The 24,868-nt window shown below is 43.6% G+C and overlaps 1 protein-coding gene across 4 annotated transcripts in view; it reads left to right on the forward strand.

Moving 5' to 3' along the window:
* Positions 1–24,868, forward strand: part of ACO1 (aconitase 1) — a 364,042-nt gene that overhangs the window by 31,859 nt on the left and 307,315 nt on the right. Inside the window, exon 1 of one of the 4 annotated variants that reach the window (XM_085634895.1) lies at positions 20,965–21,373. The exons of 2 other annotated variants lie outside the window; for them this stretch is intronic. The gene's annotated coding sequence lies outside the window, so the exon portion shown is untranslated. Of the gene's footprint in view, positions 1–20,964; positions 21,374–24,868 lie in introns of those variants that run through there. One more of the 4 variants, XM_085634878.1, reaches the window with a different exon arrangement.

Consider the following 24,868-nt stretch of genomic DNA (forward strand, 5'->3'; position numbering starts at 1 on the left):
GTACAGTGCTGGGGGGGTTGGATGTAGGTACAGTGAAAGAGATAAAGAGGAGGAAGAAGGAAAGAAAGAAGACCAGGTTGTTGTGGCTGGTAGCCTCGTATGCTGTCTCCGGTGGTGGGGGGGGGGGGGCTGGATCTCGCACATTGGTAGGTCTGCGCATCCTGGGTGGGGGGGGGGTGGTGGTGGTGGTGGTGGTGGTGGTGGGAGGGGAGTGCGGAGACGGAGGTTTGGTGAGAAGAGAGGTAGGGAAGCAAGGGGAGAGAAGGGATGGGGTTGCAAGGGTGTGGTGGGGGAGTTTGTGAGGGTATGGGGAGAGAGCTGAGGTAAGTAAGTGCTTAGGGGAGGAAGATGGGGGTAGTGGGGGAAGGGTAGGTAAAAGGGAGGGGGGACACATGTCCTTGGTAATGGAAACAAAAAAAACAGTTCATCCAAACTGGACATTGTACAACTTCTTAACATTCTCTGGAAACTGTCTATCCCCCTCCTTTCGTCCTGCGAACACAGCTGCCTTTTCCAAAGATCACTGCTGTTAGTTCGTATCTGTTCTGTAGAAGACCAAATCATAAGGATTCTGTTTTCACAACTGTGGTGTATACAAGATCTGCCATTATTGTGGACAACATCAAACTTAAATAGATGTAGCAAAATAAGGTGCCATCAACTCTTCATCATTTGCATAAAGTATGTACCTTTAAATTGGACTAATTCACACTGTACCATCATGTTCCATTGTATGGATTTACTAACCTAGTTGGAAGGAGAGGTGGGCTAATCCTCGCCCCAGTGTTGTTAATAGAATTTAAACTTTCCATTACGACAACAATGACATTTTTCATTCTATGTCAGTACCCGGAGGCGAGGATTCAGCTAGTTTAAAGTTTTAAATCTTTTCCACCACTAAGGTTGCCAGATTTGAGAATAATAAAACCTTTTAAAAGTATAATCTGAGGACCAATCGGCTGCATTGAAAATGTCCTGCAATCTAGCCCCTAGAGAGAGCCTTGAATGCCATGGCTCCTCTTACAGAATGAGCCCCTAACCGAGAGCTATCAATATTAACCTCTTGCATAGCCCGTCTGGCAATAGTAGGGGAAGAAACTGGTTTGAGAGCAATCCACAATTGCATTTCACCCAGAAGGCAAAGATCTTTTGTCATAGACTTGTAAGCCTTTTATTGCTCTAACAACACTTGGTTTTGGAACATCCGGAAATGCTGGGTATGACGCAGTTTTTGAACCGCTTTTTGTCCGTCTAAAAATATGAAAAGTTACCCCATCCGGGGTCAATCCCTACCTATTAAATCCAGTGCTCTCCCATCTGAGACTCTTCAGCAGGAGACCAAACGCAACAAGCTTAACTTTGCCGGCATCTGTTTCCTTGACAGATACTTACTTGAGGGCCATGACTTGAACAGACTAAGAACCTTATTAACATCCTATAATGTAGAGTACCTGGGTTCTGTTGGAACCGATCGCCTAATACCCCTCAGGAGTTTGCAGACTGAAGTGTGTTCCCCAACTGGGTGTCCATCTGTCTGCAAGTTACTAGCTGAAATAGCCTATCTGAATGTATTCATTGACCTATAAGCCGAACCTTCTGAGGCTAGGGCTGCCAGAAAATTTAGGATGTGGACATCGCCTGCCCCCAAGGGATCCACTTGGCATTTGAGACACCAACCCAACCACAAGACCAGGTGAAACAGTATCTTTTATTGGTATCTGGCAAGGCTTTGGCGAGTAATGAGAGCCTCTTCTGAAATGCCTGATACCTTCTAATGTTCCCAGTAATCCTCAACGCCATGAAGTAAAGGGAGCCTGATAGGACCAGGTGGTGAGGATTTCCTTGGGGATCCCAGAGGAGACCCGGAAACAGTGTTAGAGGCATTAGAAAATGCCAAGAACGTTCCATCCGAGCTGGAAACCAGTCTTAAGACCTCTAAACCGGGGTGATCACCACCAGATTCGCCCGCTATCGCCAAACTTGTATGGATAATCTCATGATCATCGCAAATGGTGGAAATCCATATCCTTTCTCTGTATCCCAATCCTGGAGCTATGCATCGGTCAGTACCGTACTGGGGTCTGGTTGCCAACTGCAGCATCTGTCCAGCTGGTAATCCAACCGAGAGGCAAACCGATCTATCATGAAGGTACCCCACTGGTCCTGAATCTATTGAAACCCCCATGGATGTGGTTTCCAGAGGCTAACATCCTTCCAGTGATGGGAAGGCTAATCTGCCACCTGATTGGACTTCCCTGGAAGGTGTTCCACTGACCCCGAAATCCGGTTGGCCAGGCAGCAGTCGCAGAATATTCGATCCAGATGAAAGGGTCTTTTGACCTCGTTCCTCCCAGATGTTGACAAAACGAACCACCGCCACATTGTCCATCCTGAGAAGGACACGACATTGGACATTGCCTTTGGTCCAGCATTTTATTGCAAAGTAACCTGCCATTAATTCCAGACAGTTTATGTGGAGGGCCTGAAGACCATTTTCCTCCTGTGAAGTATTCTCCGCAGTGTGCTCCAGAACCCAGCCCTCTGTCATCCGATTCTATCACGAGATTGGGTTGGGAGCCAAATAATGCTTGGTTATTCCAGGCTTCCTTGTGGGAAACCCACCAGTGTAGTTCCTCCTTTGCATCTAGCGAGAGGGGAATCAACTGTAAATAGTTAAGACCCTGTTGAAGATGGGGAAATCTGTAGGCGTTGTAAAGTCTGATAATGAAGGGATCCTGGAAATATGGCCTGTATGGTTGATGTGAGCAGATGCACGATGCGGACTTAACTGGTGCAGCAACATCAAATGCCTCGATAGTGTTTTCCTGACCTTGTGCTTTATCTTGGTAAGTTTGGTAAATGGAAGACTTGGGGTGGCTTTGACAGAGTCTCCCACAATTCCCAGAAATTGCAGAGTCTGGGATGTGGTGAGCATAGACTTCTTGTTGAGCTCAAAACCGAGAAACTTCAGTAGATCAATAGTCATTTGCAGGTGATTGGAAAGACGTACTGGGCATTGGTTCATGATAAGAATATCGTCCAAGTAGACTATCAGTCTCACACTCCGGGCACTCAAGTGCTTGACCACCGGTTTCAACATCTTGGTGAAACATCGTGGAGCGGATGATAGACGGAAAGTAAGGGAAGTGAATTTGAATATTTGCGACTTACATTAGAACTGCAAGAAATGTCTGTGAAGGTGAAAGATGTATATCTCGAGTTCGGAGTCCTTCAGGTCCAGACGGACCATTCAGTCCCCCCACCTGTAATAAGTCTCTGAGAAGATGGATGCCCTCCATCTTCTAATGGCGGTAAACCAGCCACTAGTTGAATTCTTTGAGATTGATAATGGGGTGTTGACCTCCATCCCTCTTTTCTATCAGTAAAGGGTTGCTGAGAAAGCCCTTGGGATATAACACAGTTGAGACGATGGTGGCTCTTAGAGTTGCTCAGTCTCTAGATCCACCAACTCTGATTGTTTCAGAGAAAAAAAACAGGAGATTTGGTCTTCGCAGTTGAGAGGGAACCTCGTAGAATTCTATTTGAAACCATTTGATGGTCTGTAGAACCCTAGCATCTGAGGAAAGAGCCTCTCAGATGAGCAAAAAGTCCCCCTAGTTTTAACCCTGCTGAATTCTGTACTCTCACCCTGGGAATAATTGTAGGCGTTGTCACCTCTCGAACTGCTTCTCACACCCCAGTGAGAGGGGTAGTTCCTGGTTGGGTAGAAATTGCCAAACTTTGAGGTATTCTGCTACTTTCCTAGGCCGGACTCGATACCCGTAGCAAAGGCTTGGTGAAAAGCACAGCTGATTGAGCACTCCCTACCACGACTGGCTTCGGCAAAAACACTGGGTGTAAAAAATCTTTTAGTGGATGTTTGAGCCTTATCCAGAGAATTGAAAGTATTAACAAATGTGCCCAGTTCTCAAATAAACGGGTCCCAAAGATGCTTCCATGGGCAATGGGGCACGCCTGTGATGTGGATAATTCGCTCAGTTTCTGCTCCCTATTTAATCTGGAGGGATCTACTCCTTTCTGTTGAAATCACACAGTTAGCCCTTTGAGCCCAGCTAGACAGGGACTCCGGGGATACTAGGAATACAGATGCCTTGGTATCCTCAGCTATTTCCAGTAGTTTGGATAGTGGTCCTGCCACGTCCAGTAATTTATCCTGGCCTGATCTATCTATCCTCTCCTTGGGATCGCAGAAGAACTTCGCAAAGAAAGTAGCCACCCTGGCATCTATCTCTGGGTGAGGGCCACATTACCCTCTAAGAAAGACCTAGGGCACTCAGCCCAGAGACAACTGCAAACTTCTTTTTCTAGTTTTTTTTGCATCTGCCCACTATATAGGAGGCCAACTTGGTGGTGGGGACCATTCCGCAGAATGCGGATGGAAAAGGTAATCCGGGTCCAACATGTCAGTCTGGGACTTGGGAAGCAGCATTCGCATTAGAGTCACTCTCCGAGGCAAAGGGGTTTGTAGATGGATGCCCTGGTCTGCTAGGTTCCACGTCCCATTCAGAGGTGTTGGGAAAATCGTCTCCATTGGAGTGGGGGTGGGGGAGCCTTCTGAGATAGTAGGGTTCTGAGTGTCCATAGGGAGGGGCTGTGAATCCATTAAGGCCTTTTTAAAGTGCACACATGCGTTGGTGCTGCAAAACCAGGGCAGTTAAGCATGTTAACACACCAAATACACTGTTAACGCATAGCGACACACTTTTCAGCAGGATTTTAGCATTCTACGCTTGTTACAGCCGTGAAGTAACACTATTAAAGCAATAAATGCTGAGAGAATAAAAACATTTTTTTTGCTGCTGGAGCAGCAAAGAGAGAGGGGGATAGTGTTTTCAGAGAATGTTACGAGGTTCTACAGCATCAAGATTGGATGGACTGTTTTTGTTTCTGTTCCCAAGGAATTCTAGGAAATGTAGGTAATTTTTATCTTCATAACGTTAAAGTTAATTGCTGCTGGTATAATAAAGTGGAAAAAGTTAGCCTAATCCTCTCCTGCAGATACTAACATATAATTCAGAACTTGAAATGCTGATATCCGAAAGACAATTGTATAGCCACAGGAGACTTCAGTGCCAACTTACTAACTACCCAACACTCTTAATACAAGGTGGATGATCTCGCAAGCAGTGTGCATGCCACAAAAAAGAGATAAATAGAGGGGAGGCCCTAGCTGTGAATTTTCATTCTATGTGCCCGAGACTCCTTAAATGGTAGATACAAAAAAATGATTGACCAGCAGCTCCAGCTTATTTATCCGTCTTCAAGAAGCTGTTTTGGACTACACACTGTTCAGCCTTTCAATCCATTGTTCAATTTTGAAATATTTAAGAGCATGAAGCGACCTCCTCTCACTGGGTTTTACTATCCGAAACGTCAATGCCCCCTAGAGAAAATTGCAAACATTTCAGGCCAGACTGCTATGGAGATCATGAAAAGGGTAAAATGGACAGGCAGGCCCAAGAAATATTCTCAAAGGCAGAGCTATTGCCCAAACATGTGGCCAGTCATCCACTACAAATGGGTCAACTGGAACCAGTCCGATCAAACACTGGGAACACTTCTCATGGGGAATATAATTCTCCTTTAACCTCAACATTAAAATGACTAAGAAGTCCTCTCAAGAGGTACGATCCCTCAGTAATTTGTGGTTTAGCAAAGAGCTCAAAATGGAGAAAAAAAACGCATATAAAGAAAAACTAGACTAATGCTTAAAAACCTGACCGATCTCAACTTGTTCCAAAGAGTAACCAAAAATGCAAAAAAGATATATATAAAAAAAAAAAAAAAGCAATTTGGCATGCCAAAAAGAAGCCAGGGAAAGTTTTGTGTTAAGCTCTTGGCAGCATATAACAAAGGCAATTTTAGGGCCAATCTGTTGATGGTAGCCCAAAATCATGTAACGTCTCAGTCAAAATGTAGCCGAAGATCAGTGGATCATATTTTTAGAGTCCACCTGCGATGATAAAAACTTAAAACTGTTCATCAAGTACACCTCAATGCTTCTCACATGGAGACGAGCATAATCCTGTCACGCCAGCAAACCTCAGTGCTCCTTAATTGAAGGGATTAGTAACAACTTTGCAGTTTCCATCATTAGAAAAGGGCTGCAAGACAGTACCCCTGGCCCAAACTTCCTACCGAATGTCCTCTTTAAAGTAAATCAGCAAGTGTGAGCTAACATGCTCTCACCACTTTTCAATTAGTGTCTACTAAGGCAAACTATTCTAGATTCATGGCATGATCCATCCTTCAGCTGATATACAAAAAGGGAAATGTCACAACACACTTCCCCCACCCCCCCCAAGCATTTTTTAGTTGCGTTGCTGGACATTGAAGCCAAATAATTAGCAGGTTGTATTCCGTTTGATCTTGAGCCATGGCCCTCTAGCATGATTGTTTCCCTTTTTCACAAACTGGTTTCTGTCCAGGCATTGGCAGAGTCCCTTACACTTTCAGTCTAACGTGAGACATTATTTATTTCAAAGGTTTTATATAGCGCTGGCTAGAACTGGAGGTATCAGAGCGCTTTACATGAGTATCAAACCACAGTTGCAGGTTACATCGTTATAAAGGTTACACAGTTATTAGAGCATGGCAACATAGTTGTATGCAAGGTCGAAACAAACAATAAGGACATATACATAAGGGAAAAAGCAGGCAAGGGGAGAGATTCAGTGGGGGGGTAGGAGCAGGGGAAGTAGACAGAGAACGAATGAGGGAAAGAGACACAGCATGGAAAGAGGAGGGGGGTGACGGGGACACAAACCGGTAGATGAGTCATAGCTGCATCCAAAGTCCAGTAAGCTGTGATCCCAGGGGAAGTGGTTCATTTCCCCATCACTGTTGCGAGAGGTTCCCTTTACATAGTGGACTCTCTCAGAGGGATCTCTGAGACTCCAAGGCCTACATACTGGATCCTTCTCCAAAAAGGGGAGAGGGAGTGCTTTGGCAAGGGGGGCCATACCATACCTCAACTGTGAGTGGCTCCCCTGGCGCTGTGGACTCTCTCAGCGGGTTCGCTGAGACTCCAGAATACAAATATTGGATCTTTCCCCAACAAGGGGAGAAGCAGTGCTTAGTAAAAGGGCAGAAAGGAGAGGGGGCTAGGCAGTGTAGCAGGCAAGGGGAGAGATTCAGGGGAAGAGGGGATAGGAGCAAAGGAAGTAGATAAAGAAAGAGTACTATGAATTATGAGTGCTTTACATGAGGAGAGTTGCGTATCTTAAAAATTCTACATTGTTACATCGGGCACAACAGTTACAAGTTACATTTTTTAGAAAAATGGCATGTAGAGGGGTAAGGGGTAAAGTAAAAGGGTGAGGGGAGGGAGAATTTAAAGGAGCATAGGCAAAAGGATAGACAAAGCAAGCAGGTGGAGAGGAATTCAGGGGAGAGAGGAAGGGAAAGGAGAGGTAGCCAAAGGAAGGAGGAGGGAAGCGGAGGTGGAGGGGGTAGGGGAAACAGCGTGGTGAACAAGGAGAGTAACTGTGTTTGAACGTCCGGTAGGGTGGGGCAGGGATCATTTTTCTCATCTCCTGCAGGAGCACGTTGGATGTTGAAGAAGGGGCGCCATCTGGATTCGACCCCTGCCCACCCTCAGCCATGTTAGGAGTTTCTTCCACGGCTCTCTCAGTGAGTTTCTCAAAAGGAAGCGTTTTTTGTTTAGGATCCCTGCGGCCCATGCCGCAGTGCAGAGAGCAGCAAACTGGTGTGGTGAACTGTTTGCTGAGAGGGGAGCAGTCGAAGGTGGGGCAGGAGCTCAGAGACACGGGTTCCAGCAAATCCCAGCAGTCAGGTATATCTCCCAGAATATAGTGCAACAAAAGAGTTCTCCCTGTTACGTTCGTATAAGGCCGTCTGGCAGAGAGAGATGGAAGTTTCGCAGTCCAAACCTAATAGGCCGAAGGGCAGCAGAGGAATGACAAGGACCTCATGCTACCGATGTGGAGGGTTAGTGTAAGTCAGGTGCGCGGCCCCCTATAGAGCTCCAATAGGGCAACCGCTACTGATCAACCACAAAGGCGTAGCAGAGAGGAGGTGGGCTGATTGTGTACTCTAGTGCAACCGGCTCATTCCGAAGAGGAGGGGGTCGGCGGGATATCAGGAACCCAGTTCCATCCACAGCTTGGTGGCCCTGCACGTTGGTGATGCGTAGGCTGCAGCAGCAGGGATCCCAATGGAAACCGGGACCCCAATGGAAACCGGGACCCCCAATAAGGCATTGAAGGGTTAATGCTGCTGGTGGAGCGCATTCACAGCTGCTCGGCCAGTCGGGACTCAGTGCCGCAGGTAGGCTCCGGGGTATCTGCGCAGGAGGGTGAGGTTCTGCTGTGCGGCGTAAGCGGAGGCAGTGTAGTGCAGGCCTCAAAGAGGCAGGGACGTGACAGGAGCCGTGCCGGGTGCGGGGAGCAATGGGCCACCTCCAGCCTCCCCCTTACGGTCTGCCCTGCTCCAGGGATCGCTATTAATCCGCCACCCGGGCTAGCCTGCGCGCGCTGACATTCCTCTCAATCTTTACTTTACAAGTGTTTGTTACCATTTTTCTTCTTTAATAGCAGCCTTTGACCATGTCTAGAAACTTGCTCTTGGAAAAACTATAAAAATTTAACATTGCTCCGCGGTTATTGTAAAGCCATCCAACTACTTATACAAACAGGTGGGTTCATACCAAAATAAGAAATATGGGATTATTTCAAGTAAAATCTCATTCATTAATGGGCTCAAATAAGGGGTTGTGTTGGCTCCCATATTGTCTAACCTTTTCATAGCAGACTAATATCACACCCTTGGTAACCTTGACTGCTGACCCTCCAGGCTAGGTCAGTGCCATCTGTCGACATTACGATATCCGAACAACAATGTTCTCATGATCAAAACACCCATAGGCCTCCAAAGGCTTCTAAACGAGCTGGGTTCATACTGTGGCAAAATTAAAACTGGGAATACATTTAGATAGAACATATATAGTAATAATAGTCCAGAAAATCAAAAGGCAAGGCTCATGGCACATAAATAAAGGGAAACTCTTAATCATAAGTCTCATAAATATCTCAGCATCATTTTGATCATTGTAGCTGTTATCAGGACCATATGTTGTCATTAGAAACTAAAGTTAACTCTTTGAGTCATACTTTGAAATTACTACAGACCAAAGTGCAGGGCCCCTCCTTTGAGTCATTAATAAAGTTAATGAAAAGCGACTGCAATCATCTTTATTGTATGGTTTGGTAGCCATTCCATAATCCCTTGCATGTATTGGTGAGTGCAATCGTCAGCAAAGTCTAACGATATATTTTGCTAGCCATCCTCCCAATCACAAATCGGGCTAAAGTTCGGCGTGGGCAATAAGAAGATAAAAAAGCGTTTGTCAAATGTTTGCACAAAACAAAGAATTCAAGCACTCCTAAATTGAGTCATCAGATTTGGATAGAAATAGCAAGTGATACCTTGTTCAATAAACATGTGCTGGGGGATGTTGGCGGCTGTAGTGCAAAATAGTAAAGGACTGAGAAACAGTTCCAAGTTCCATCCATCACTTTCTGTATTCTTGGGTGCAGTTGTTTAAGTGGGACGGTATGCCCAGGTCTTGTTCCTGTGCGTACACTGCCACTGGAATCAAGCTATATCTGACCGATTAGCTCTAACTAGGGAAAAACCGCCCATGGGTTGCCTGTGTTCTGGTTCAGGGAGAACCTAGCGTGGCAGTCCGGACTGGACTGTGCCTGTTGAAGCAGAGTCCAGACTGATTTGCATATGGCTGGGTCCGAACTAAGATGGTACAGTGTGTAAAATAACAATTGACTAGGATGTTGTCGAGTAATTATCAGTGGCTGAGATTGATTCAGGCATTCCATCCATCACTTTTTGTTTACTTCAGGTCTTCTAGTATAGCAGTGTTTAGATTCTAGCAGGTTTATGATGTTGCCATCTTTCTGAAAAGCTCCATAAGGGGGCTAGAAGTAGTTAGCTGTAGTTCCAGAGTTGGAATACCCTAGCAGTATGTGCACTGATGCACACTTACAAACTAACCTGTTTAAGGGTATTCACTAAATTCTCTTCCCAAGCTAGAAATTGTTAAAAATCTACTCCTTTCAAAGTCAGAACTAAAACTTTTACTGAGAGAGGACCAAGTGGGTGTAGAGAAAGAGGAATGTAAAGTCACTCGGCAGATTTTCGTTTGAGGAAAAGTATGTGTATAGATTTGCTCATGTGAAAATGGAAGTCAGCATAGTTTCCAACGAGTAGTTTCCAGGCCTACTTCTATTAACTGTTGTAAATTTATGAACATAAGAAATCTGCACAAATCAAAGTACATAAGGCTACTGGTGCACTTCTTCTTTTTTTTTTTTTTTTTTTTTTTTTTTTTTTTTTATAAACATTTATAGAACCGAAAGCCAAGTTTATTTTTATTTTACACATAATATATACTCCATAGCAATGTTACTCATTCTTGATTATTAATCTATTTTTAAAATATTGGCTTGCTTCAAGCATGTTTCATTGAATGGAGCATCAGAGAATTGGTATTTAAAACTCGACAGTAGCTCAGCAAAATTCCTCGCCCCATCCATTTTCTTTTAAAATGTTAAACGCGTAAGAGGGTCGTTATCCCGTGCCAAATGTGTGCTTGGGATATATATTATTATTTCTTTATTTATTTTTGCATGATGATTTCTTTTTCCAGCACTTTGGTTGACTTCCTAAGGAGAGGGGTGCATTTAGCAGCAGTTTAGACTGGTGCCACCATAGTCTTCAAAATTGATCCTGAGCACGTTCGGTAGATTCAGGCCATGCCAGCGACAATCTCACCCTCACGTCTATGATGGAGGGAACACTGTTTTACATCATAATCTGCTTGCACACATCCAGTGGACCAGAAACAGTAAACCATGGGTCCACTGTGCCAGAAGAAAAGTAGCCACCGCTGCTACTCTGAGGGATGCTTTCATTTTAGATATTTGCGGGGATGTCACCTTGAGATAAGTCTATTAACCGTACAGAGGAAAGTAATGTGAATTAAGACCATGTGTAGTTGTTTATTGACTTGTTTCTTACAGTTGGAAATAGGTCTTTTTAAATAAAGTTCTGCTTGTTACTCAGCAGCTGACCATCATTGAGAAAAGAGGGTAAAACTTGTTTTTCAAACTTTCAGCAAGTGATCGCGGTTCTGGGGGTCAATGTTTGTGCGGTCCGATTGCTGGCTCATCACATGCAGCCTTTGCCTCGCAAGGGTTCATCAGGCGTAGTGAGGTCATCCTGAACTTTGTGTTCAGTTAAAAAGCCAGTGTTGCAAACATATTTTTTTCTCAAGGTCGTTTTCCAAGTAAACAAGCAGTTCGAGTCAAGCCATAACAGTCAAAGGAATGTGGCTACATTCTTACCTTCTTCATTAACTTGTAATCTCCATATTTTGTGCATGTACAATTTCTACAATTTTATTTATTCATATCGGTCATATTCATGAGTATTTCGCTCAGAGAAAATAGTTTGATTTTTAACATAGAACTATCCATTAGAGACTTAGCTTGTGTCAGTGGACCATTTATATTTTTGTTTGGATGTCGTTAACCTTTTTGGGCAGCCCAATTCCCTTGAATTTACATTGCATTCAAATGCACTTTCATTCTGCTTTTCATTTATGTCCCCTAAAAGGTGTCTCTAATTTCTAATCTATCATATCTTATTTGTTTCCTTTAAGTGTACCAACTTGATTTCCCTTACATCGAGTCTTCCCTCAGGATGCTCCCGTTTACATTGAACGGTGGAGCTGTATATTACCTGAACTGAAGATTTTGCTAATCATTGCTTTTGTATCTAATTGATGTGAATGTGAGGTTTAGCATTAATGCGTGGATGTGAGGTTTAGCATCCCAGCAGGTCAGTTGCTTGTTCATGCTGCCTAAGCACTGACGCAATCTCCTTGCATGCTCCGTCTGTCATTCATTTTGAAATTGCAGTCTCTTCAAAGGGGCTCTAAACGTTGCCACAGAGGGGTCTATGTAACTGGCCCTCTGGTACATGCACACGCAACTCACTAGTCATTTTGATTTTAAGTCGTGAAATACCTGCGTTCTATGTAAATTTTCCGAGTGGGTCTTGGGAAAATCCCTGCTCTGGCTAGTAGGTTTATTGCAACAGAGCAATTAACTTGTTTAATGCAGGTATATATTGGAGCATTTTATCTGTGACTCATTGCGTCTCGGAGTCCGTGCACCCTCCGCACAACCTCCACCCTTTTGTGCTCAGATGAACTGCCTTGCGAACCCTCTCTGTTGAACCACGGCTGCAGCTGCTGCAGAAAATCCAGTGTGAGATTCTGGCAACAGTTTTGGTCCTGTTTCAGGCCTGTAGATTCCAAGGGCCGCAGTGTAGTCTCAAAATAAAAGTTGCTGCCTGTTGTTAAAGGCCTCCAAATTCCAGGACCTCATACCCAGAGGCCTAATATAATTCCCAGAAAATGTTGTCTGCGTAATGTATCTTTTTTTACCCTGCGCTAAATTGCACACTTGCACTTCGAGGTCATGGATAGAGAGTGAGGCAAAGCAGAGATTTGGGGTGGAAGTAAAGATGAAGGGGGAGGTGATCATGCAGGGGAGTGGAAGTCAATATTCCAAGCTCACATGGGTGTTCTTCCAAAATAAATATTGAGTTTCTTTATATAAACCTAAACGTTAATCGACTGTACAATATGGACTAACATTTTAATGTAAGTAGCTGTGGAATTAGGAATAGTAATTCCATGCACCCCATGTTATGTGTATTGGTACAGCACACAATATCACCCAGGAGGGTATCCCTATTGATGCTATGTTTGCGATACGTTGAGAGTTGATATTCTGAAATCCTTATAAGTGCAGAGATCTTATTGATCTCAAGATTTTGACCTGCATTGTTCACAAGAAGGGGTCAAGGGAGGTGAGTGGAAATACAAATTGTGGAGAGCAGGTAAATAATGATTTAAACTAATCCACGCAAAACGTGTGATAAAGTAACTCCTGAAAGGGTTTTTAAATCACTTTAGTGACACAAAATTTTGTGGTATGTTCTCCTTGGGAGCAATGAACTAGCACATTTTGCACGTGATTGTGTACAAGTTAATAACATTTATGTTTACCTAGTAACAGTTTGAGGACTATGTCATCACATGGATTGTAATTCAGTAGAAATCTGTTTATGGGCCGCAAGGAACTTTTGGCACACTGTAATCTGCTTCGAGCTGAACTTGGTCTTGTCTCTGGATTTGCCTTAGTAACTTTCTGATTCCGCCTGTAGTAGTCCCTCTGCAGTCAAAATAACACTTGATTGAACATTTTCCCAATAAGTTTACATTGCTAGTGTAAAAATGTATTAATGTCCACCAGAACGCATCATGAATTTTTTCTGCCATGTTGTGGCAGAGCCCGTTATATTGCAACACGTTATGAGGGAAAGGAGAAACCAGAGCGGATTTAGGGCCTGATTATGATCTTAGTGGATGGGATACTTCGTCACAAACGTGATGTATATCCTGTCCGCTGTATTACAAGTTCCATAGGATATAATGGAATTGTAATATGGCGAACAGGATATCTGTTACATTTGTGACAGACTAACCCTCTTCCCCCAAGATCATAATCAGGCCCTTAGTATTTTTTGTTTTTTTCTTTACTTTGCGCCAGTTTATTTCCTAATTTTGTTGTTAGACCATGTTGCTTACCGTTAGAAACCGATGTAGGACTGTTTTCCATAAATATCAATTTTTAGGTCTTGGCTAGACAGCAAATGTGCTGTCTTGAAGAAATGTGTTGTGTTATCCTTGGAACAAGCGTTCAAATGGAACTCCTTCTTGGGTAGGTTTATTAGTTTCCTGATTTAATCGAATATGATGTTATAATGATTAATTCCACACAAAAAATCTGAGTATTATTCAATAAGGATTTGTGAGCACGATAACAACACAACCAGTTGTCACGTTTTGAATCTTTCTTACCAGTCTTGATATGTTGGGGCTTCGGTTCTTGTAAGTTCCGCCTTGTCCGAGGTATGGGCGACCGTTTCCAGTAGCTATGGTGCTGCCGACAGTGAGAAGCCCAAGTAGCCAGTGCCTTCCAGAAGGAGTCCCACAAGGAAAAAACCAGGTAGGGAAAAACCTCTGATGAAGAGGAGACTCCAGAAACGAAAAGGAAGGAGAAACCAAGGAGCAAGGAAGACACTCTAAGACCAGAAGCCCTAGATGGAGCAGGAGGCTACAGGAACCCAAACTGGCGCAGGAGACGCAAAAGGAACAAAGGCGCACCAACGGAAGGAAAGAAATACCGAAACAGGAGCGAGGACAAACCAGCAGGAACAAGAAGTATTGCAACGCAAAGAAAGAAAAGGTTCTACCCCTTTTATACTCCAGAAAAACAGGAAGTGATAAAAACAGGAAGTGATAAAAACAGGAAGTGATAAAAACAGGAAGTGATAAAACAAGAAGGAATTTGTCGCCATCTTGGATAGGGAAAGGAGTGAAGTGTAGAATAGGAAGGTTGCCATCTTAGTGAGGTAGAACAACTCTGTGGACACTCCCTGGTGAATACACTGTGTATCCAACGGGAAGAGCAGGCTCATAGAAAACTGCAAGGCGGTCCCAATACGAGCACTAATTGCCATACTAGGTATTATTATTTTGAAGATAATCCATTTCAGTTGCTATGCCTTTTTAAATCTACAAGACCTCGTGTTTCTTGAAGAGAGCCTATTACTGCTACTCCAGAATTCTTCTACGGAACAAATAAGGGGATGGTCACCCCCTACTAGTTTATATTAGATGTTTTCTCACCTACTAGTATTGATTTCGATTGATAATCCTTAGTGGTCCCTACCATGTGGATCAACACTTCTACAAGCCAACCCAACCCCAGGCAATTTCAGTCCTGATGAGACCCTTTTATCTTTCCAAGAGTTGAAACGCTGTCGACAAATGTACAAAGACAGACCACGTTTCATAATTGTGATACAATGATTAGTTCCCTGTCTCCCAAAATGTACCTAATGTAAACTGGGGTCTTTTGATATGAATCGGCCAATACACCGTATATGTTAATTTCTTACCTCTCCTTTCCTTCTCTGGTTTTGGTTTGGCTTCACATCTTGGGTCTACACATACTTTCCTTTTTTTGTCCTGAAAGACACTCAGAAAATTTTTATTTAAATAATTTCCATCTAATAATTCTGTTCGGCTGAACTGTAGTTACTCCTAGAAATACTGGCTGTGCTTTTATCGTTCTCACAGATCCTTATTGAATAACATTGTTGATTTAATCAAATATGTTGTTATAATGATTGATTCTACACAGAAAGAGCTGTGAATCTAAAAAACCTTCCAAAGCATGAGTTCCATGTGAACTCTTGTTCCAAGGATAACTTGATACCCCTTTTCACATGGACATAAGGGTTGCTCTTGTTTTTGTTCAAATGTGTTTTATCTGTGGACTTGGAGGCTGCCTATAACTTACAATTGGTTAACTTCAGCATCTCATTTTCTTTGCTGCCATTTGTCATGGCATGCTGGTTTCATGTCCTCTTTTTTTTTTTTTTGTGTTTGGCCCTCCCATAGTGCATGGACCAAGTACATGTCTCCTTCCTGCTTCTGGTTGTGGAGCTAAATTTTTCTTTGTTTTCAAGCACTCCATAGCAGTACCTGTGTTTTCAGGCAGTCGGTGGCGACCGTTACGCCATTGTAACGTGAAATACCCCCCGCCATATTACGATGGCGGGGGGTATCGTGCCGGACGCAAAGTCCATTTGCCGCTTTTCTGCCAGTAGGCAATCGTTCCGATTGCCGGCCGGGCGGTGCTGGGCCAGGAATATAGTGGCGGTGCCTAGCAGGCAACGCCAGCTATATTACTATGTGGGTGGGTAACGGGCCCTTCCATGGTGGCGATGCTGCCATGGAAGGGCTGGCGGGGATTGACTTTGGGGGCCCGTTGCGGGTCCCCCGGAGGGGTGGGGAGAGTGCACTTGGGGGGGGGGGGGTGGGGGGTACCCATGGTACCCCCTGCAGTTCCCTGCACCAAGTGGCAGGCCCCGTGTAGTGCCTGCCACGTGGTGCAGGGAAATGCCGAATGCGACCACCAGGGTGGCGGTCGCATCCTAATTCGTGGTGCTGGTCCGCTGCATGTCTGGCGGCCGGTCCCAACACCGCGAGGATGGCGGGCGGACTCTGTTCCGCCCGCCATCCTAATAGGCCCCTTCGTTCCCCTGTCGGCAGCTCTGGTCGTTACGCCACATCCTCAGTTCACTACAAAGCTCCTCAGCTATTTCTCACTATCCCTTCCACATTTGTTCAGCAAGACCCCATCAACACCGAACAGCCATTGGCAAAGCCAATAGATCTCGGCAATGACTAAGCTATAGTGCCTTGTCAATGTGGATATCTTATAGATATGTTGTCTAACATCACATCTGCTGTTCAGCATGGTTGAAAGTCACTTAAAAAAGCGCTATGAAGCAGGCAGCGCAGGCCACGTCACAGCGCTTTTTAGGTCTCGCTGGCTATCGCGTAAGCGATCGCTCAGCGAGACTCTAGTAAGGGGCTCCCAAAAGTGCTCCCAACAGTGGATTGCATGGTGAGCACGCGCACAATCACGTGCATCGTGCCGCCATGCAATCCGTTTGGCAATCTAACTTCAAAGGGTCCGCTCCCCCGCCTGGAATGCGCTCCCCCCGCCAAGCGCGCGCACCACGCTCCGCCGGGCTTGTCTTGTTTTTTTTGTTGCATATTTATATAGCGCCAACTCGACCCGAAGGTATTGGAGCGCTTTACATAGCACCGTATTCACATTACACATTCAGGAGGCGGCAGCGCAGCCGACGGACCACATCCTCTCCCATTCTCTCCCTCCTGCCACGTATTCCATTACATGCATTGCCCTCTTCTTCCTCTCATTCCACTTTCTGTTTGTTTGTACCATTCGCTCTCCCCTGCCTCGTTCTCTGGCCTCTCTATCTCTCACCGCTTTTTTTCACATTTCCCTCCATTTCTTTCTCTCTCAATCTTTCTGTCTCCATCTCTCTGTTTCTCCCAACCACTGTCTATTAATTCTACTTCTTTTTTTCTTTTACTCATTCTTTCCATTTCCTCCCCAGCTGTCTGTCTGCACATATTTCTTCTTCTGTGTATATTGTTCTTTCTTCTATGTGCTGTCTCTGTCTCGCTGTCCACCTCTCTCTGTCTTATTTAGCCCCCTCTTCTCCATTGTGTGTTTCCGCTTTCCCCGCACCCCCTGCTCTACCGGCCCCCCTCCCTCCATCTGTACAAGGGGGTAGGGGGATCAGATAAGCCCCTACAGACACTAAGGACGCGATAGGTCATCAGGGTCAAAGGGGAGCCAGCCTTTCCAGGGAAGAGAACAAGCGACTAAAATACAGATTCCAGGTTGCCTTCGAGATAGATAGCGCCTTGTTGCATCCTCACCAGGATATTTTCGATATCAGAAAGTATCGGAGCATCAGCAAGGCCCTGCAAGCCTCTTCGCCACTCAATATCACTTTTATATTTAGCCCCAAAGACAACATATAACTTAGTAACGAACAATGTTTAACTCTGCAAAACAACGTTGGCATAGATGTAAGCACAACATCTTGCAAACTCTTGAAAAGATAACTTTTTAGTACTTTTATATAGCGCAAACTTGACCCGGTATCTGGTATCAGAGCGCTTTACATAGCACCAGTTGCGTTACATGAGGACACATTCATTTTTGTTAGGCACAGAGAGATTAAGTGATTTGCCCAAAATCACAGGCTGTTCAGCGTCCTTGCCGAGACTCGAACTCGGTTCCCCGATTCAAGGTCGACCGCCCTAGCCGTTAGGCCAACTCCTCTCCCGTTTTAGAAAGATAAAGCAAGAGTGATACGCTACAATAAAAAACTACTTTGGAAAATGAGGACATATGGTTGGACTATTTCACCTAGAACCACCTAGCTGGTCCGGGTTTTAGACTCACCAGAATGTCTTCTGTTAGGGATAAGGGGGTAAATCCATCAGCATCTTTTAGCCCAAAAACACTCCTAGATGTGGCTTGAGTTAGTTGTGAAAAACGAAATCTACTTAAAACTCCGAGAAAGCTTAAAGAGTTTGCCTTCATCTTACCACACCTGTCACCCTGGGACCAAATTGTTGCTCTTTTAAAAATACAGAATATTTCTTATTTGATGGCTGTCTGAGAAAAAAGCAAAAACTGTATTTTGTTTCCCATAGAATGGCAAAACACACTGTGCAATGAAGTGAGTGTTTTTTTTTCTAGAAATGTCATCAACGAAAGTACAATTGCAGGCTAAAAGAGAAAATAACTCTTCACTCTTATGATTGCTTTTTTATATCTGGCCTAAAGATAGCTTTAGCTGTCTTGCTGGTCTTTGCTTTTCCTAAAAAATAATGATGCTCCCTCCACACAGTACAAGATATTGGGTCGTCCAGCTCCAGACATTGGATACCTTCAATTTGAGAGACTGCATTTAACTTTTCACAACACAGCCGCTGAAAAAGAAATCCCCCTTTGTTAAACAACTGCAGGGACTTGTATTCCCCAGTGGCTACTAGTATCTATGTATAGTAGGGTGTCATCACTTTAATAAAATATTTGTTTCTTAAATTGAAGCCTATGATATCGACTCACTATCTTAAACCAGCTTTGGCATTTTTATATTGGATGGAAAACAAGTATAAATTAAGATTTAAAAAAAACAAACGCGTATTGAGCCATGACATGCAGTCTTTTAATTTTGAGACATCATCAAACTTATCACCGATCCTTTTTGCCGAACTTGAGTAAGTCTCTTTGCGCCCAACTTGCTCTTCTTTCTGTGGTTTTTATTTACTATTTTTTTTTTTTTGCATAGGCAAGGAGAAGTGAGCCACTTGTGGAGCCTGGGTTTCTGCATTCTTTGTAGTTTTGCCGTGAACGGCATATGGGCATTCTCTTTGTGGCGAGGCGCATGCCTTTGGTTTCAGCTTTACATAGTACCAGAGTGTGTGCGATTTTGTCTGTGTCGCTCTTCGGCAGTGTATACGTTTGTTTCCATCTGCGTTCATTTTTGAGTGGCACATCCTTCCGCTTCAAATTACGGACTGCAGCAGAACCGCGCACGCTAAAATATATGGCTCTGATAAACCACACTGTATTCAGCTAGGCTTGGGTTGGGTTGCATATCACACAAACCACATGTCTTTGTGTCTGCAGACAGCATACGTTGTATCCCGGGCGTCCTGCAGCGTCATTTGGTGGAGGCAGAATGTTTAAAAAGTGTGCAGTAAACGTCACATTTTGTAACACGCATTTGCAATGCAATAGGTCTCGCAATTGCTAGATTTAGAGCTATTGGCATTGTAAATGACAAGGTCTTTTATTTATGTTTTAAAAACCAAAACATAAATAAAAGTAATTGTCAATTACAATGCCAATAGCTCAAACTAGCGTGAATGCGAGACCTATTGCATTGCAACTGCTTGTTTGTGTTTGGAGGGACAGGACAATAAACTCAAAATGGGAAGCAGAGAGACTCTGCATCAGCTCAACATCCTGTGGTTCTTGGCTTTCATTAACTTTCAGTCATGCAGAACAGCAGATGTGCTGCTAGACAACATGGCTAAAAGACCTTCACATTGACCAGGCCAACAGCTAGGACATTGTTGAGACCGATTGCTTATGTTTGTTTCTAAAGTTGTTGTAAAAGGAAGACTGAGTGTTTAAGCTGCTTTATATAAAATTGTTTTGTAAAACAAGTGTATATGTCCGTTGTTTTATTAAAGTTATTGTAAGGGGAAGACTGAGTGTTTTTAGTTCCTGAATCTGGAATTTCGTTATAAAACAAGTGGCGTTGTACCACTGGACCATATCATGTAGTTCATGAAAGATAATTTAAAACTTCTGACAAATTCCTGGTGTGCTCACAGATTCTATTTTGGTTTAGTTTTTTATGTGTTGTTTTACACATTTGCAAATAAGAATTTAATATTGCTAAACTTACTCTCAGAATGAATATCCAGGCTTTTCGTGTGATCTAGAATGTTAATCATTCTAGGGCTTAATTTAATTGGATTGAGTCCATGGGCAGCGTCCCTTGCTGAGGAAGTTAAGGGGTGTCTCCTCTCTTGTTCCCTCCTCTCCCCTCCATCAAGGTCTCCATTGAGGTCCAGCTCAGTGTATTGTTCTGCCTTATACTCCATGAATTCCGAATTGCGCTGAAAAATACTTTGAGCAGAGCCTTCTTCCATGTGCAGTGATAGCACTGCAATATTGGAGCTATCTGAGAATATATTTGATGTAGCTTGTCACGCAAGCTGGCTGATGTGTAGAGCAGACTAGGCCCGCTGCTTTGTCAAGTGAATGTTTACATTTGCCTGAGGAGGGCTGAGGAAAACCTATGCATCAGAAATACTACAGGAAAACAACTCCTTCCCTTCGAAGCGTTGGCAGTACCTCTGGAGAGACAGCTTGGTTCGTTGTGGTCCCACCACATTTGGCTTGGATCACTGTGTCAGATGCACAGTTCTTCAGAGACTGTTCCTACTGCTATTTTCGAGCAATTACCACCAAGTATTGCAGTTTACCGTTTCCAGGAGCTGGTCGACTGGTAGGAAAGCTAGCCCACAGATATCGCATCCTTAACTGGCTGGGGCTTGGTAAAGGCGTTTCTGGACTGCACTGTTCTCTTTACTTCTAATTCTCCGTGTCCTCGGTGGTCAAGAATGTGTTTTGTCCTCCGGATCAGAAGTCCCTTTTAGCGGTTTTCTTTCAACCTGTCGTTTGCTGTGAAGCCTGTGCACTAGTACTTATCTCCGGTGTTTTTCTGCAGGTGCCTTTAAAAGGACAAAGTGTAAAGTCCTTTTCACCTGAGATATCATTGACTCGCTGCCCTATTATGCAATGTATGTATTTGCCCATTGTCCCTTTGTACCCCACTGTGGCTGACGCAACCATGATAGATTCGTTTCGGAACCTATGTTCTGCCTCTGTTCCAGCCACAGACTACAGTGTAACCTTTAGAACAGTTTTGATGCGTGGCTCTGCCCTTGACGTCCCAGGGCTCATTGCTAACAAATTGGATGGTTGCCCTGAGCAGACGCCAAGCGGAACTCTTACCCACTTCACTTACTACAATATTTCTTAACCCCTGTTCGTGCCCATCCTGTTAGGGTTAAGCAGTGTATCTGTTCCAACAAGGTACCACTGCACGTTGATTCTTCTGATGTGAGGTACAACAACCGAGTCCTATAGTGCTCGTTGTTAGCTGTCGCGTTTTCTCCACGCCCACACATTCTGTCGTTTGGTTCAGAGTGCACAGTAAGAGCCAGGCTACCTCCTCTCCTGCTCGGAGGGTCATCCAGGTAATTGCAATTCCGTATTGTTACCCGTTTCCTCAATTTTAGTTGGCCACTCAATTTTTATATCGAGACTTGTCCTGTAAATAAATAAATGATCCTCTATTGCAGATTGTTTAGGGGGCAGTCATGTGTAATCTGCGCATACTACTTAAATGCTGGTTTTGAAGACAAAGACCCCAGCCTGATAACAGTGTGAGACTTGTGAGTGAATTATACTGCAAAGGAGAAACTGAAAAATGAATTGACATAAGTGAAAAAATAAAGTATATAAACCATTAGGGCGCGGTGGCATTTGTCAATTTTAAAAGTAGATGCGCGATTTTCTGTTCTGTAGTTAACAGAAACATGCAGAGACCCCTGGGGGTAACGAAGCGTAATCACTCCGAGAATCGCTCTTGTGACTTAGTTTTGGATATGACCTGCTTGGCAAGGCTGTCTTCCTCCATCAGAAAAAGGGTGGAGGTTGGGGCTGGGGTGGAGCATTTAATGAACTTGAAAGACTGGGCTGGGCGCCGTTCACATTTTAATGTTAAGTTCAAGTTTTAGTTTTCTTTTTTAGTTCACAAATAGGCAGAATACAGCCCGTTAATTATTACTTTATGACCTGGCTTGCCTGGGGCTAACACCTAAACAACGCAGATGGACAACATCTACATCACATGTGGAACATATTTCTTCGAACCACACATTTATCTTAACTCTTAATTTTCATTTCTTAACGCACCTAACTCTTGGCTTTTTTTGTTACTTTTAACCCTTTTCGTCCCACGATTTGCATGTCTTGCACGATTGTGACCACTCAGCCTGCTATTTCGAATTGTTTAGTTATCTTTAAAAGTGGACTCGCATTTGGTAGTCAGTAAGGGGTTTTCTGAAGCTGATGTTGGGAGAAAAGTGGTTGAATGGAAAAAATAAATAAATATATATATATATAATCAAGCCTGCGGTGACTCGAACGAAACGCGTAATGCTGGACACATGCCATCTGAAAGATATTTGATGTGATATCCGCACCGAAATAAGAAGCACTCTATTTGAATCTACCCCATGTGGTCAGTACCTGATTCTTGCCTTGACGCAGGCGAGATATATATATATATATATATATATGTGTATATATATATATATATATATATCTCCAATCCCGTCACAACGAAAAAGACAGGCCCCACTGTGGAGGATTAACAAGAATATTTTCTTAACAAAAAGAGGGCCACGACGCGTTTCGACGGCAAGCCACCTTTGTCATGTGTATATATTTGAAGCTGATATTTGAGTGCTAACTCGTATGACGTTCGGGAGGGCTATAACTAATATTATTACTTTGGTGCCAGGGGCATTACAGCTATAGCTGTTATGCATTATCGTTTTAGAGGCATTTCACATTGACGTAGCTTTTTTTTTTTTTTTACATTAGTGCCGACAACCATGCCTGATGAATTGAGGTGATCACTGCTCGTATCTTGCATGTGGTGGCCACATATGTAATCTTGTCAAATGTGGTCACTATTAAATTGTTGATGATATTAGTAGCTTGGGATGTTTTTCATTCAACGTAAGTACCTCTTATAACAAAAAAGGTTGGAGACCCCTGGTCTAAGTATCCCTGAAGCACGGTAAACATGCAGGTGATGTAAAGAGCAGTGGTTAAGATTTTTATACCCCAGGCAAAAATACAGTTTTGCTTATGACGCTTCCTCCCATCCCCCATCAGCAATAGGGCCACATTTGCAACTCCTAGTCGCAATCTTGCATTCTTTGATGCCCGCTGCTGCTGATGTTGCAAGGCCTGCCATGCAGATCTGAGTGCAGATTCTGTAATTTTGCCTTTGAACCTTTCTGGTATCTTTCAAAAGGCCACAAATTGTGATTGTGTTGAACTTGGGGAACTCTTGTATCATTGAGTGGATCAATTAAGTAATGGTATGATTAATGCTAGTAAAATGCCGAATATATGCCTGCATCTAAATGTTTGATGGGCAAGCAAATATTACTTCCAATAATCACCTGTTCCTTTTTACTGGCTTTCTGTAACAATGTTGTAAATTGTTGTTTTGCTTTCCATCTGTTCACTTGGAGTATCCAACAGTGCTTGCATGATCTTCTTTCTACTCCAGCGACAACTTTTCGCTTAGTCTGGTTCTACTCCCCCTCAGACACCTCCTACCACCACTCCGCCAGTGAGTCACAGAGGGCTCATTCTCTAACCTCCTTCTCTTCTCTTTTATTCATCCTTACCTGACAACTCAATTGCTTCTGTTGTATTCTTCTATTCCTTAGTCAGAGTTAATACCTAAGTTTTCTTCTTCGACGCACCCTGTACCCCCACCTCATCTAATCTCAGTGTGGCTCATTGCACCCTCGTGCAAAGCTTGTTAAAGACTAAAATGTATTTTCCTTTCCTACCTAACCCTCTCAATCCCACCAATAATTATCCACAGCTCTCACATCAATAAGCCTTTTTATCTTGTTTCCTCCAATATACTAATCCACTTTCTTGGCCTATAACTACTTGATTGACTTTGGCACCCAGGTGACACTTGCCTTCACCTGGCTGTGCCTTCTCTTTATTCGACCTAGTGCCCGAGCTGCTCCTTTTTCTTAAATGAGCTTAATCACTGCCATAATATTGTTCTTGCCCTGCCACAAAACCACTTTATAAGTGTGATGAGAAGTTCTTAGCATTGCCATATGGATCTTCTTCAGCACCGACCCCAATTACTCTTACCACCATCTTGGATCTGCGAGTAGAATGGTGCAGTCTTTCCATGTTCCCAACTTTCATGAGACAATTCCCAAACTCTTATTGCCTCCTAATTGTAACAGCTATGATCATGCCAAATGTATGCTAGTCTGATGAGCTTTCTCCCAGTACCCTACACATCTGACACAGCGTCCAGCTTCTCAGCCTTCATTCTCTGTTCTGGACTTTCTGCACTGAAATGCTCTTCCTCGGATTCAGAGAGTATAGATGGCCTAATTGTGCCACAAAGCTCTCCAGAATTTCCTCCTGTGCAGTGACCACTTACTGAAGTATTTTCTTGATATGCATTTGTTGTGGTCCTGGCATGACCCCTGGATCACGTTCTGAGATATTTATGTACTTTCTGATACTCACTCCTACACTTCCTCATTTCTGCTCCACATCAGTTATCTAACCACGTTCTAAAAAGTTTTTTTCTGTACCAGCTGGGATTCCTTTTGCACACTTCTTGCGAACATTCATGTTTCATTTCAAACAAATGCAAAAATAAAGTTTGCGATTAAAATTAATTTTATTTTCCCCTCTTTTGTGAGTAGCTCTATACTTGGAATGCCCTTGTGCCTATTCTTGATTTGTAGACCTTTACTTTACTGATGAGTATAGTTTATTTAAGAACTCTTTAACTGGCAGTGTTTTAACACAAGATTGCATTGCGCATTGAAGGGACCGGGTCTACAGCCAGTGTACCTCCTAAGAATTTGTGTTACTTCCAAACTTTGTAATAAATATTTAGA

This window comes from Triturus cristatus, chromosome 2_1 (genome assembly GCF_964204655.1).
Source record: "Triturus cristatus chromosome 2_1, aTriCri1.1, whole genome shotgun sequence".
NCBI classification, from domain to species: domain Eukaryota; kingdom Metazoa; phylum Chordata; class Amphibia; order Caudata; family Salamandridae; genus Triturus; species Triturus cristatus.